Raw genomic sequence first — 12,875 nt, forward strand, 5'->3', positions numbered from 1 at the left:
AAAAACAACAGCAAAATACAGACAAGTGCAATCTATTAAAAGAAATGGAGCAAAGATGCCAGAAACTTGAGAAGGAAGTTGAAGAAACAACCGATCAGTTGAGAACCCTCATCCTAGAGAAAAAAGTGGTCGTGGAAAAGCTCATGGAAAAGAAGAAAAAACGTTTCCGCTTCTTCTGGAGGAGGGACACTCCTGCTTTTTCTACTTTTTCTATTTTTTCTACTGCTGACGTCACCTCGTCTCCCTCCACCTCTGTTCCATCTTAATTTTCACCTCTCCTCTCCCCTTCTCTCCTAACACTTCTTCCCTCTCTCCTTCATCTTTTTTCACCCCAACCAGTCCCGGCAGTTGACTGCCCCTCGTGAGCCTGGTTCTGCCGGAAGTTTCTGCCCGTTTAAAGGCAGTTTTTCTTCCCCACTGTCGCCTAGTGCTTGCTCAGAGGGGATTGTTGGGGTTTTCTCTTTTCTTTTTTTTTCCCTTCTTATTACCATTTTCCTTTATTTACCGATTTGTTTTGTTTACTTTTCTTTTATGTTGTTTCTTTATTTACTTGTTTAACTTTTTTTCAACTTATGTAATAAACTAATAAACCAATTGAATTTATCCTCTGCGTATTTTACATCTAATCTTTAAAGAATATTTCCAAAACATTTTCAAACATCACGATCTGTCTTTTGTTTGCTTGTTAAAACCCCGTAAATGGTGAAGTAAAAACCCTGTGATATGGTTTAAAACATCAAAATAGACTAAACAACTAGTCTAAAACTAAGAGACACAGGATAAAGTTGGTGTGAAGGTTTCAGTCTGTGAATGAATCTAAGCACCATCACCTTAACTTTAAATTCATCTCTGTTACCCTCTTTGTGACTGAACTCTGACCGTGAGCACCACAGCCACTGCGCACCAGTCACACACACTTTAAATCCATCACAGTAAACCAGTTAGTTTACCTCAGTTTGTTTTGCAGCACATTTCACAACATGCAAAAGCATAATGTGCCATGTATAGACTCAAAATCTAATTTAAAAACATGAGGACTGACCTGTAAGCTTTACATTTACAGTTTATCACATACCACTGAGCAGTTCTTACCTGTAATTCTAAGCCCTCTTCTTCCTTTTCTGGTTTAAAACATCAAATTAGACTAAACAACTAGTCTAAAACCAAGAGACACTTAAATATTAAGTTAAACCTCTGGGGTTGCCGGACGCGCCGGCGCGTCAAAATCACATGACCAATTTAAGACGACACAGCTACAAGATGCAGCGATTCAGAGGCTGTATCCCAATTCAGGGTCTGCAGCCTTAAAGGCCGCATTTTAAGGCCGATTACGTCACCATGCCAGTCTCCTATTGCCAGAGGCTGAAGTGTGTGTGCAGTCACCAGGTGATAATCTGATATCGTCTACTTCCCCACTGATGTTAAGTAATATGAAAAAAAAAATGAATCCCACCTTAGGCCGAATGTGTGACTCTCTTCGTAGTGGAAGAGAGAATGAATCTTCCCATCCGAATTCACGGCAATCAGTCTGTCAATCAAATCCTGTGGAGTAAAATGAGAGGCTTTGAACAAGAATGCACCGGATAGGGTGCAAAACGAAAACTGTGTGGAAATTTACAATGGGTAAGGTGGAGAACGTATATCAGTCTCAGTGTGAGAGGGTTTATTTGAATGCGTTTGAAGTAAAACAAATGGGTGGGTGGTGTTTGGAGGCCAAATAAAAAGTGCAAACATGCCCTCAGATGGATGACAAAAAAAAACTGCAGTGTGTGGAAAAGAAGAAGAAGAAAAACACTTACAGGTATGGAGGTTGGCATCTCCCTCAGGGTGTATTCGCTTTTGTTGGCCAAAGACTGTCGGCCCAGCAGTTGCCACACCGACTGGGAAGAGGAGAGGAGGTTGACCAAGTACAGGAAGGACTGAAGAGGAAAGTAAATACAGCAGCTGTTAGAGAGAAAAAATGTATTTGCTTTTAAAGACCATTGTGAATGCATTTGTGCACGTCATGGATTGATCAAATCCTAACACATAATAATAATATAACACTATTCAACTACAAACACTACCGATAATATGACAAATAATATCTGTAGTATTCAAAGCAAAACAAAATGTAAAAAGAATTTATGATTGCAAAGGTAAAACATGGTTTACCACACTCTCAAAACTGAATAAGACATATATTCTGAGCAGAGTGGTTGAGCAGAAACCTATTGCAGCCTGAAGAATATTAAACTACAGGAAAGCTCCCTGCATTTTTCACTGGGTCTGGTAGAACAGGGAAAACATATCATCAAAAGCATCAAAGGAAAAAAAGAGAGACACTTGCACAAACGAGCTACAACTTAGATTATATTAAACAGCTTCAAAGAAACGTAAAGAAAAAAACAAGATACGATGGATTTTTTTTTCTAAAATAGAAATATCTATACTTTCATGTGTCTTCTGATGTTTCTGTGCATGTGTGAACTTATCTTCATATGTACTACCAAACCTCCTACTGTACTTAGCACAGATTAAAGCAAAGACTCGAGTTAATTCACCAAAGTGCTGGTGTGTGTATATTTAGTTTTCCTTTGACCTCAGCATATATGTATAACCCACTGATAAGGCAGACTTTAAAGTCGCCTGTGGCAGGACACAGTTTACACATCACTGGCTGTCCGTATTCACTTGGCTAGTCTCTCTGAGAGAGATGACTTGGCTGCTGTCAGAGGCCAAGCATCAGACACACACAGACAGGCTCACGCTGGAGCTTGTTGAAGCTTTCCTGAGAGAAATTCTGCCAAAAACATAACTAAAAATGCAGTCTTATGAAAGTAAGGCTTATTTGCCCAGACACCCATAAACCAATCAGCAAAAAGCCTTTCTTGTTAACAAAATCACTATTGCCAGTTTCTTAAATATGAATATTCACAAGTGAATTTTCTACATGGCTGCTGGTATCACAGCAACACATGGACCACTATTCTGAGTCCTGGGTTAATAATAATTGGAATCAATTTAATTTTAATCAATTTAAACACCTTTGTAACCAGTGAGCTAAAAACATGATGGAAAAGCAAAACTTCTAAGAGATCTGTGTCTGTACTATTATGTAGATATCTAAAAATTGGGGCATTGTGGGCTCCAGGAAGTTTCTCCTTCTCCCTCTCTCTCACACACACACGCACGCACATACATACAATACCTTAATGCAACTCCTATCTGTGGGGTCAATGGGAGTTGGTTTGGGACGGACCACTCTGATGTCGTCACTGCTGCACTCAAGAACAGACCATAGCTCTAGTACCAGGGCCCGAATAAAGCCTGAGACAGAACACGGAGAAATTTGTTGTACCAAACATTTATTTGAAATAGCAGCAACTAAAATTATTAACAGTGCTTTAATAAATAAACGACTGACTTTGTTATTGTGTCCAATCTTTTAAAGAAATCTGTCTTTGCATTGCTGGCACCGTTTTGATTGGAGGATTTGAATCTCAGGAAGGAAGGAATTTATAATGCCACTCCCTTTGATCCCATTTAATCTCTTCCCTGTTGCACTTTGGCCTGTCAGTAACTACATTTGAATTTTGCAGCTCAAGCTTGCACATAAAGGCTGGATAAAAACGTTAATGCAATCAAAATGTACGCAGCCCTCGCTGGAAAACTGGGGATACAGTACAGTACATAAATGATGAAGCAAAGACAAAACATTAGTGTCATGGAAGAAGAAATAGTCAGTGCATCACGGGAAGCTCCCAGCAATAAAACCTGCATTTGTATTGACACATAAACCTTAATTTGTGAGCAATTTTCAGTGTATTTCAGTTAAATTAATGAGACAAATATAACAAAAGGGATTTTATACTTAGAAGAAGAATATGAAATTGAAATATTAAACTAAGAAAACTATAAATACTGCAGTTCTAGAGTTACAGATATACAATTAAGCTTTGCATATCAGTGCTGTATAACCCAGGGAATGTACTTTTTTTTTTTTTATAATTGAATAGTAATGGAAATCATGAACTGTTTTTCAGAGGTCATAGATCAAATGAGCAGTAGAGTTTTTCTCACAGAATGGTTCTTTCACATAGAAAGCAGTGTGTGCTGCAGGTTTAGCAAATGGCCCATCATTTGTATCTCCAGTGTCTGTTGAAGTGTACAGTATCTGTGTGTGTGCATGACCGTCGGTGCTCTCTGCTCACTCGGGTTCAGAGGTACAGGGAGGAGGCTCAGCAGGAGTAGAGGCAGCTGCTTCATCACAAACATGCCAGGTGCAGGCGGTAAAGGCCCTTTCTGTTTCCTCTCAACCCTCCTGCCAAAGCCATAGAACTCTGCCGAGGTGAACCAGACAACACAATATAGACATTTTTCCCTGTTCCTACATGGAAACACAAGATCAAACGGGCATTTTTTTTTGGCATAAATATGTATATCATATCGGACTCAGTTTGTTCCTGTTATTGTTTTTGCACTGTACTTGTCATCCATTCCAGTGAAACGATGCAGAAGGTTGTAGGTTGTGCAATAGTGCCATCTAGAGGTGAAGTAACATCACACTGCCCGTGCTCTTGTCTCGTCACGGTGTTTGCGTGTTTCTCCCTCTCTGCACACTCATGGGAATGTGCTGTCAGGCAGGACTCAGCGTTATATTCACAATATGTGGAAAATATATTGATATTGAATGTTCAAATATGAGGATATGTATAATGTATAGGTTGACTTTGCTCTACCTACACTTCTGGCAGAGCAGCAGTTGCAATGCGAACACATAATTAAACGGTGTATTTATAGGAACAGATTTCTTGCCTATGGCAGACAAAGTGATTTTAAACGTGTAAAAGGTTTCATTCACAGATGATTTATTACTATCACACCCTGGAGACTTTATAAAGAGCACTGCTGCAAAAGCAGCCTAAACAAACTTGTACAGTAGGTCACGCTGGTTTAGTTTTTCATCAAAATGCTTTTTTTCTTTTACTATTATTTTTGAAAACGTTACAGCACTGGTGGACATTTCCTACCAAATAAGAACTAGACACTACTGTTATGTAGTGGTTAATTGGAAAACTGTTTTATCACGAATTTCTTATTTAGAAATAATTAAAATTTTATTTGATGTTTTTTTTTTTTTTGGATGGATACTGTTATTGCAGTGATGCTGTAATTAAACTGTCTTCACCCCAGTAGAATAATTGCATGACTCCATCACTGAAGTGGAGGGTTTGCTTTGGAGGGGAAACGCACAGTGTCTCTTTAGTAGCATGGTGGTTGGATCCCACATTTGTTTCTTATGTAACATTGTAAATAGCTGCTAAGACAGCATATCTATTGGACAAGCACATATTATACATACTTTGCACGTGCAGTATTTAATAGAAAGCAGTGTGTGCTGCAGGTTTAGCAAATGGCCCATCATTTGTAAGCTCTGTCTGGACTATATCACTTTTTGAGGTCATCCTTCTTTCTGTCAGTCTGCCTTTTTATCGATGGCACAAACATATGTCACATCATGGAACACATGAGTGCTCCACAGCCAGCGCTGCTCAACACAGCAGGGAACTGTTCTTGCGTGGGTAAAGTCATAGGAGAGAATAGGTTTCAGAACGCAGCGGTGCTGTTATAAGCGAAGGGCTGATAAGTAATCAGACTTCTTTTCCCATAACCAGTTGAGTCGCCCCTTCTAGCCAATAGAAAGAATGCAGGATTAAAATATTTGTTCACTAGCTTCATTTTTTGACCTCTTTTGACAAGAGTACGGTATTTCCTGGAGCCTTTTGCATATGGATAAACCTAGTATCAGTATACAACTGATATGTGAATCCATTTATCAAAAAAGAACGCCTCTTCTTACTCTTTCTTACCCAAACAAAAACGGTTTGACAAATACATTTCTCCCTAAGCTGCCTTAAGTCTCCTTTATACCGACAACACAAAAACAACAACAACAACTTATAATATAAGCCTTAAGCATCACAGCTGACAAGTGTTTGTTGTGTCCAAATAACTGCAATAGTACCTGAACTGTGCAGAGCCACAACTCCCGGAGCAGTTGCTGCCACCTGTGTCACCATCACCCCGTAGCCAAACTTCTCGCAGCTGCTCACCTACAGAAAACACACAGAAATCTCATACCCCTAGAAATATTTCAGCCTTTCACTATCACAGTTTTTGGTTATCAGGTAAAAAATGAATGAGAGTTTGGAAAAAGGATGGAAAAGGTTTAGGTCAAATGTAGTACTAATGTATCATAAAGGGAGATGTGTAAGTAAATCTGGGATTCTGGAAAGGCACAACATAATGTAGTTAAACATGCTGTGGAGAATTTAAATTGTAAATTGATATTGGAGTGTGCAGGCCCTTCATTAATTACAACACAATGCCACAACTAAAAATAGACAAAATATAATTACATTCCATAATTAAAGTGTAATGCCAAACTAGAGAAGCAATTACAATGGTGCGTAAACAATGGCAGTAAATTAAGCCCACGGGGGATCAGCTAAGGTTTGCAGCAAGCCTGAGTGTTTGTGTGTTTACAATTTGAATCTTAGACTCAGACCCTGTGACAAGGTCTGTGAAAACCACGTTTTTATGCCTGAAATACTACAGTACTACACTCCCACCAGATGAGCTCATGCAGCCTGTCACGAACCGGGACATACAACCATGACAAAACAGGAGATGCACACACAATTTATTGTGTTATTAATTTAGATCAACTGTGCTAATATAGTATACCAAAATGAAAACAATAACTCAAATTTCAGATATTTGAGGTTGTGCTGAAAATAATGGTGCCAAATAAGGCAAGAAAAACATATTTTAAAGGTGAAATATAGAGGTAAAATCAAAAATAGTCAAGAACGGCCAATTATACCCTGGACCACAGAGGGTTAAATTTGAAAACGGTTTAAAAAAAAACATCCCCATTCTAAAATGTCATGTGACAATCTGATTCATGAAGAGTGATGATGTCACAAGGACATGTGATGATGTCACAAGGACATGTGATGATGTCACAAGCACATGCCTTTGAGCCTTTGAAGTTTTTCTATAAATAGGGGTCAGGAGCAGCAAGTTTTAGTCAGTTTGTTCGCAGCCTTCAAACGTTCGACCAGAGCTATATTTGAAAGTATTTGTAAACCTCTGTAACATCACGCTCCAAAGCCCTGTGACGTTTCTGTGTTCTGTGACGTTGTCCCAAAGAAAGACCTTTAAATGCGATAAATAGCCTAAACGTTTTCGTTTATGACTAGTTTACCGTGTTATGACTGTGAACAGGGGGGAAGTCGCGCAAGAGAAATGTCGACCAAAACAATTGCAAGTAAGCCAAAGTCAGTTCCTAAAAGTCAACCCGCAGGTGTTTCCACCACCATCAGACCCTCCACTTCTGTAAGACCTCCATTAAGAATAACTGATGCAAAGAAAACCACTCGGGTGGGAAAAACTCAGAATGGAAGACCGGCAGCTGTGAAACAGCCCCCGAAGAGGGATATGAAAAAGAATGTGGACAGTAAACTGGTCAGCTTAATTACAAATGAAATTGTATACAGTGGAGCGACTGTGTCATTTGATGACATCGCAGGGCAGGATCTGGCAAAGCAAGCACTTCAAGAAATTGTCATCCTTCCTGCCTTAAGACCTGATCTCTTTACTGGTCTGAGAGCTCCTGCACGTGGCTTGCTTTTATTTGGCCCACCAGGAAATGGGAAGACCATGCTCGCCAAAGCAGTTGCTGCAGAGTCTAATGCAACATTCTTCAACATCAGTGCTGCTAGTTTGACCTCCAAATATGTGGGAGAAGGCGAGAAGCTCGTACGAGCACTCTTTGCAGTTGCAAGAGAGAGACAGCCCTCAGTAATCTTCATCGATGAAGTGGACGGCTTGCTCTGTCAAAGGAGGGAGGGGGAGCACGACGCCTCTCGCCGTTTAAAAACTGAGTTCCTCATTGAGTTTGACGGGTTGCAGTCAGGAAAGGATGACAGAGTACTTGTAATGGGAGCAACGAACAGGCCCCAGGAGCTCGATGAAGCAATATTAAGGCGCTTTGCAAAAAGAGTATATGTGACCTTACCCGATGAGAAGACAAGATTTACGCTGCTGAAAAATCTTTTGGGAACGCACGGGAGTCCACTGAGCCAAGACGAACTGTCCTGTCTTGCAAAAGTGACTGAAGGATATTCAGGGAGCGATTTGACAGCATTAGCCAAAGATGCTGCACTTGGCCCAATAAGAGAGTTGGCACCAGAACAAGTCCGTGTTATAGCTGCTGCTGAGGTGCGCAACATTAAGATGAAAGACTTTGAGGATTCTCTGAAGCAAATCAAACCAACTGTTAGTCCAGCAACTCTTAACATGTACACCAAATAGAACAAAGATTTTGGTGGTCCTTCTTCAATAAATCCAAATCCAGTCAGGCTGGATGAAACAGAGTGCAAAAATAAAGAGCTTCTTCAAGAGAAAGAGCAACAGGAAAAAGAAAAAAAACGTATTCTCCAGGACTTGGAGAGAAGAAATCTACAACTGAACAAATTAATACAATGAAGGACAGAACACCTGAACTGGAAGGAGAAGTATTGGAAAAACGACGTTCAAAGATGCAGCGTAGGATCAATGAAATGGCGAAAAAACACTCAGAGGTCATTAATGAGATGTTGTTGAACTCAGACAACTTGAAGTGTGAAAACGCTGAAATGCTTGCACAAAAGCAGCAACAAGAGAAAATAAATGAAGACCTGCAGCGTAAGCTTCAAGAAATCACAAGAAGAAATGAGCAGTTAGAAAAGATGCACAAGGAAAAACAACAGCAAAATACAGACAAGTGCAATCTATTAAAAGAAATGGAGCAAAGATGCCAGAAACTTGAGAAGGAAGTTGAAGAAACAACCGATCAGTTGAGAACCCTCATCCTAGAGAAAAAAGTGGTCGTGGAAAAGCTCATGGAAAAGAAGAAAAAACGTTTCCGCTTCTTCTGGAGGAGGGACACTCCTGCTTTTTCTACTCTTTCTATTTTTTCTACTGCTGACGTCACCTCGTCTCCCTCCACCTCTGTTCCATCTTAATTTTCACCTCTCCTCTCCCCTTCTCTCCTAACACTTCTTCCCTCTCTCCTTCATCTTTTTTCACCCCAACCAGTCCCGGCAGTTGACTGCCCCTCGTGAGCCTGGTTCTGCCGGAAGTTTCTGCCCGTTTAAAGGCAGTTTTTCTTCCCCACTGTCGCCTAGTGCTTGCTCAGAGGGGATTGTTGGGGTTTTCTCTTTTCTTTTTTTTCCCCTTCTTATTACCATTTTCCTTTATTTACCGATTTGTTTTGTTTACTTTTCTTTTACGTTGTTTCTTTATTTACTTGTTTAACTTTTTTTCAACTTATGTAATAAACTAATAAACCAATTGAATTTATCCTCTGCGTATTTTACATCTAATCTTTAAAGAATATTTCCAAAACATTTTCAAACATCACGATCTGTCTTTTGTTTGCTTGTTAAAACCCCGTAAATGGTGAAGTAAAAACCCTGTGATATGGTTTAAAACATCAAAATAGACTAAACAACTAGTCTAAAACTAAGAGACACAGGATAAAGTTGGTGTGAAGGTTTCAGTCTGTGAATGAATCTAAGCACCATCACCTTAACTTTAAATTCATCTCTGTTACCCTCTTTGTGACTGAACTCTGACCGTGAGCACCACAGCCACTGCGCACCAGTCACACGCACTTTAAATCCATCACAGTAAACCAGTTAGTTTACCTCAGTTTGTTTTGCAGCACATTTCACAACATGCAAAAGCATAATGTGCCATGTACAGACTCAAAATCTGATTTAAAAACATGAGGACTGACCTGTAAGCTTTACATTTACAGTTTATCACATACCACTGAGCAGTTCTTACCTGTAATTCTAAGCCCTCTTCTTCCTTTTCTGGTTTAAAACATCAAATTAGACTAAACAACTAGTCTAAAACCAAGAGACACTTAAATATTAAGTTAAACCTCTGGGGTTGCCGGACGCGCCGGCGCGTCAAAATCACATGACCAATTTAAGACGACACAGCTACAAGATGCAGCGATTCAGAGGCTGTATCCCAATTCAGGGTCTGCAGCCTTAAAGGCCGCATTTTAAGGCCGATTACGTCACCATGCCAGTCTCCTATTGCCAGAGGCTGAAGTGTGTGTGCAGTCACCAGGTGATAATCTGATATCGTCTACTTCCCCACTGATGTTAAGTAATATGAAAAAAATAATGAATCCCACCTTAGGCCGAATGTGTGACTCTCTTCGTAGTGGAAGAGAGAATGAATCTTCCCATCCGAATTCACGGCAATCAGTCTGTCAATCAAATCCTGTGGAGTAAAATGAGAGGCTTTGAACAAGAATGCACCGGATAGGGTGCAAAACGAAAACTGTGTGGAAATTTACAATGGGTAAGGTGGAGAACGTATATCAGTCTCAGTGTGAGAGGGTTTATTTGAATGCGTTTGAAGTAAAACAAATGGGTGGGTGGTGTTTGGAGGCCAAATAAAAAGTGCAAACATGCCCTCAGATGGATGACAAAAAAAAACTGCAGTGTGTGGAAAAGAAGAAGAAGAAAAACACTTACAGGTATGGAGGTTGGCATCTCCCTCAGGGTGTATTCGCTTTTGTTGGCCAAAGACTGTCGGCCCAGCAGTTGCCACACCGACTGGGAAGAGGAGAGGAGGTTGACCAAGTACAGGAAGGACTGAAGAGGAAAGTAAATACAGCAGCTGTTAGAGAGAAAAAATGTATTTGCTTTTAAAGACCATTGTGAATGCATTTGTGCACGTCATGGATTGATCAAATCCTAACACATAATAATAATATAACACTATTCAACTACAAACACTACCGATAATATGACAAATAATATCTGTAGTATTCAAAGCAAAACAAAATGTAAAAAGAATTTATGATTGCAAAGATAAAACATGGTTTACCACACTCTCAAAACTGAATAAGACATATATTCTGAGCAGAGTGGTTGAGCAGAAACCTATTGCAGCCTGAAGAATATTAAACTACAGGAAAGCTCCCTGCATTTTTCACTGGGTCTGGTAGAACAGGGAAAACATATCATCAAAAGCATCAAAGGAAAAAAAGAGAGACACTTGCACAAACGAGCTACAACTTAGATTATATTAAACAGCTTCAAAGAAACGTAAAGAAAAAAACAAGATACGATGGATTTTTTTTTCTAAAATAGAAATATCTATACTTTCATGTGTCTTCTGATGTTTCTGTGCATGTGTGAACTTATCTTCATATGTACTACCAAACCTCCTACTGTACTTAGCACAGATTAAAGCAAAGACTCGAGTTAATTCACCAAAGTGCTGGTGTGTGTATATTTAGTTTTCCTTTGACCTCAGCATATATGTATAACCCACTGATAAGGCAGACTTTAAAGTCGCCTGTGGCAGGACACAGTTTACACATCACTGGCTGTCCGTATTCACTTGGCTAGTCTCTCTGAGAGAGATGACTTGGCTGCTGTCAGAGGCCAAGCATCAGACACACACAGACAGGCTCACGCTGGAGCTTGTTGAAGCTTTCCTGAGAGAAATTCTGCCAAAAACATAACTAAAAATGCAGTCTTATGAAAGTAAGGCTTATTTGCCCAGACACCCATAAACCAATCAGCAAAAAGCCTTTCTTGTTAACAAAATCACTATTGCCAGTTTCTTAAATATGAATATTCACAAGTGAATTTTCTACATGGCTGCTGGTATCACAGCAACACATGGACCACTATTCTGAGTCCTGGGTTAATAATAATTGGAATCAATTTAATTTTAATCAATTTAAACACCTTTGTAACCAGTGAGCTAAAAACATGATGGAAAAGCAAAACTTCTAAGAGATCTGTGTCTGTACTATTATGTAGATATCTAAAAATTGGGGCATTGTGGGCTCCAGGAAGTTTCTCCTTCTCCCTCTCTCTCTCACACACACACGCACGCACATACATACAATACCTTAATGCAACTCCTATCTGTGGGGTCAATGGGAGTTGGTTTGGGACGGACCACTCTGATGTCGTCACTGCTGCACTCAAGAACAGACCATAGCTCTAGTACCAGGGCCCGAATAAAGCCTGAGACAGAACACGGAGAAATTTGTTGTACCAAACATTTATTTGAAATAGCAGCAACTAAAATTATTAACAGTGCTTTAATAAATAAACGACTGACTTTGTTATTGTGTCCAATCTTTTAAAGAAATCTGTCTTTGCATTGCTGGCACCGTTTTGATTGGAGGATTTGAATCTCAGGAAGGAAGGAATTTATAATGCCACTCCCTTTGATCCCATTTAATCTCTTCCCTGTTGCACTTTGGCCTGTCAGTAACTACATTTGAATTTTGCAGCTCAAGCTTGCACATAAAGGCTGGATAAAAACGTTAATGCAATCAAAATGTACGCAGCCCTCGCTGGAAAACTGGGGATACAGTACAGTACATAAATGATGAAGCAAAGACAAAACATTAGTGTCATGGAAGAAGAAATAGTCAGTGCATCACGGGAAGCTCCCAGCAATAAAACCTGCATTTGTATTGACACATAAACCTTAATTTGTGAGCAATTTTCAGTGTATTTCAGTTAAATTAATGAGACAAATATAACAAAAGGGATTTTATACTTAGAAGAAGAATATGAAATTGAAATATTAAACTAAGAAAACTATAAATACTGCAGTTCTAGAGTTACAGATATACAATTAAGCTTTGCATATCAGTGCTGTATAACCCAGGGAATGTACTTTTTTTTTTTTATAATTGAATAGTAATGGAAATCATGAACTGTTTTTCAGAGGTCATAGATCAAATGAGCAGTAGAGTTTTTCTCACAGAATGGTTCTTTCACATAGAAAGC

The 12,875-nt window shown here is 39.5% G+C and overlaps 2 long non-coding RNA genes and 1 pseudogene across 2 annotated transcripts; 1 reads left to right on the forward strand and 2 right to left on the reverse strand.

Annotated features, from left to right (window-relative positions):
- Window positions 1-1,453: 1,453 nt before the first annotated feature.
- LOC146560491 (uncharacterized) lies at window positions 1,454-3,450 on the reverse strand. Its single transcript, XR_014888212.1, has 3 exons — window positions 3,191-3,450; window positions 1,800-1,919; window positions 1,454-1,542 (listed from the first exon to the last, which is right to left on the reverse strand). It is a non-coding gene; the product is annotated as an uncharacterized LOC146560491 (long non-coding RNA).
- Window positions 3,451-7,293: 3,843 nt separating this feature from the next.
- LOC146560492 (spastin pseudogene) lies at window positions 7,294-8,535 on the forward strand (annotated as a pseudogene).
- A 1,705-nt stretch (window positions 8,536-10,240) lies between these two features.
- LOC146560493 (uncharacterized) lies at window positions 10,241-12,238 on the reverse strand. The gene is made up of 3 exons (XR_014888202.1): window positions 11,980-12,238; window positions 10,587-10,706; window positions 10,241-10,329 (listed from the first exon to the last, which is right to left on the reverse strand). It is a non-coding gene; the product is annotated as an uncharacterized LOC146560493 (long non-coding RNA).
- Between the last annotated feature and the right edge of the window lie 637 nt (window positions 12,239-12,875).

The sequence above is a fragment of the Mchenga conophoros genome, linkage group LG14 (assembly GCF_057382185.1).
Source record: "Mchenga conophoros isolate Kocher_MC1m ecotype Shallow Benthic linkage group LG14, M_conophoros_male_GT1.1, whole genome shotgun sequence".
NCBI lineage: Eukaryota > Metazoa > Chordata > Actinopteri > Cichliformes > Cichlidae > Mchenga > Mchenga conophoros.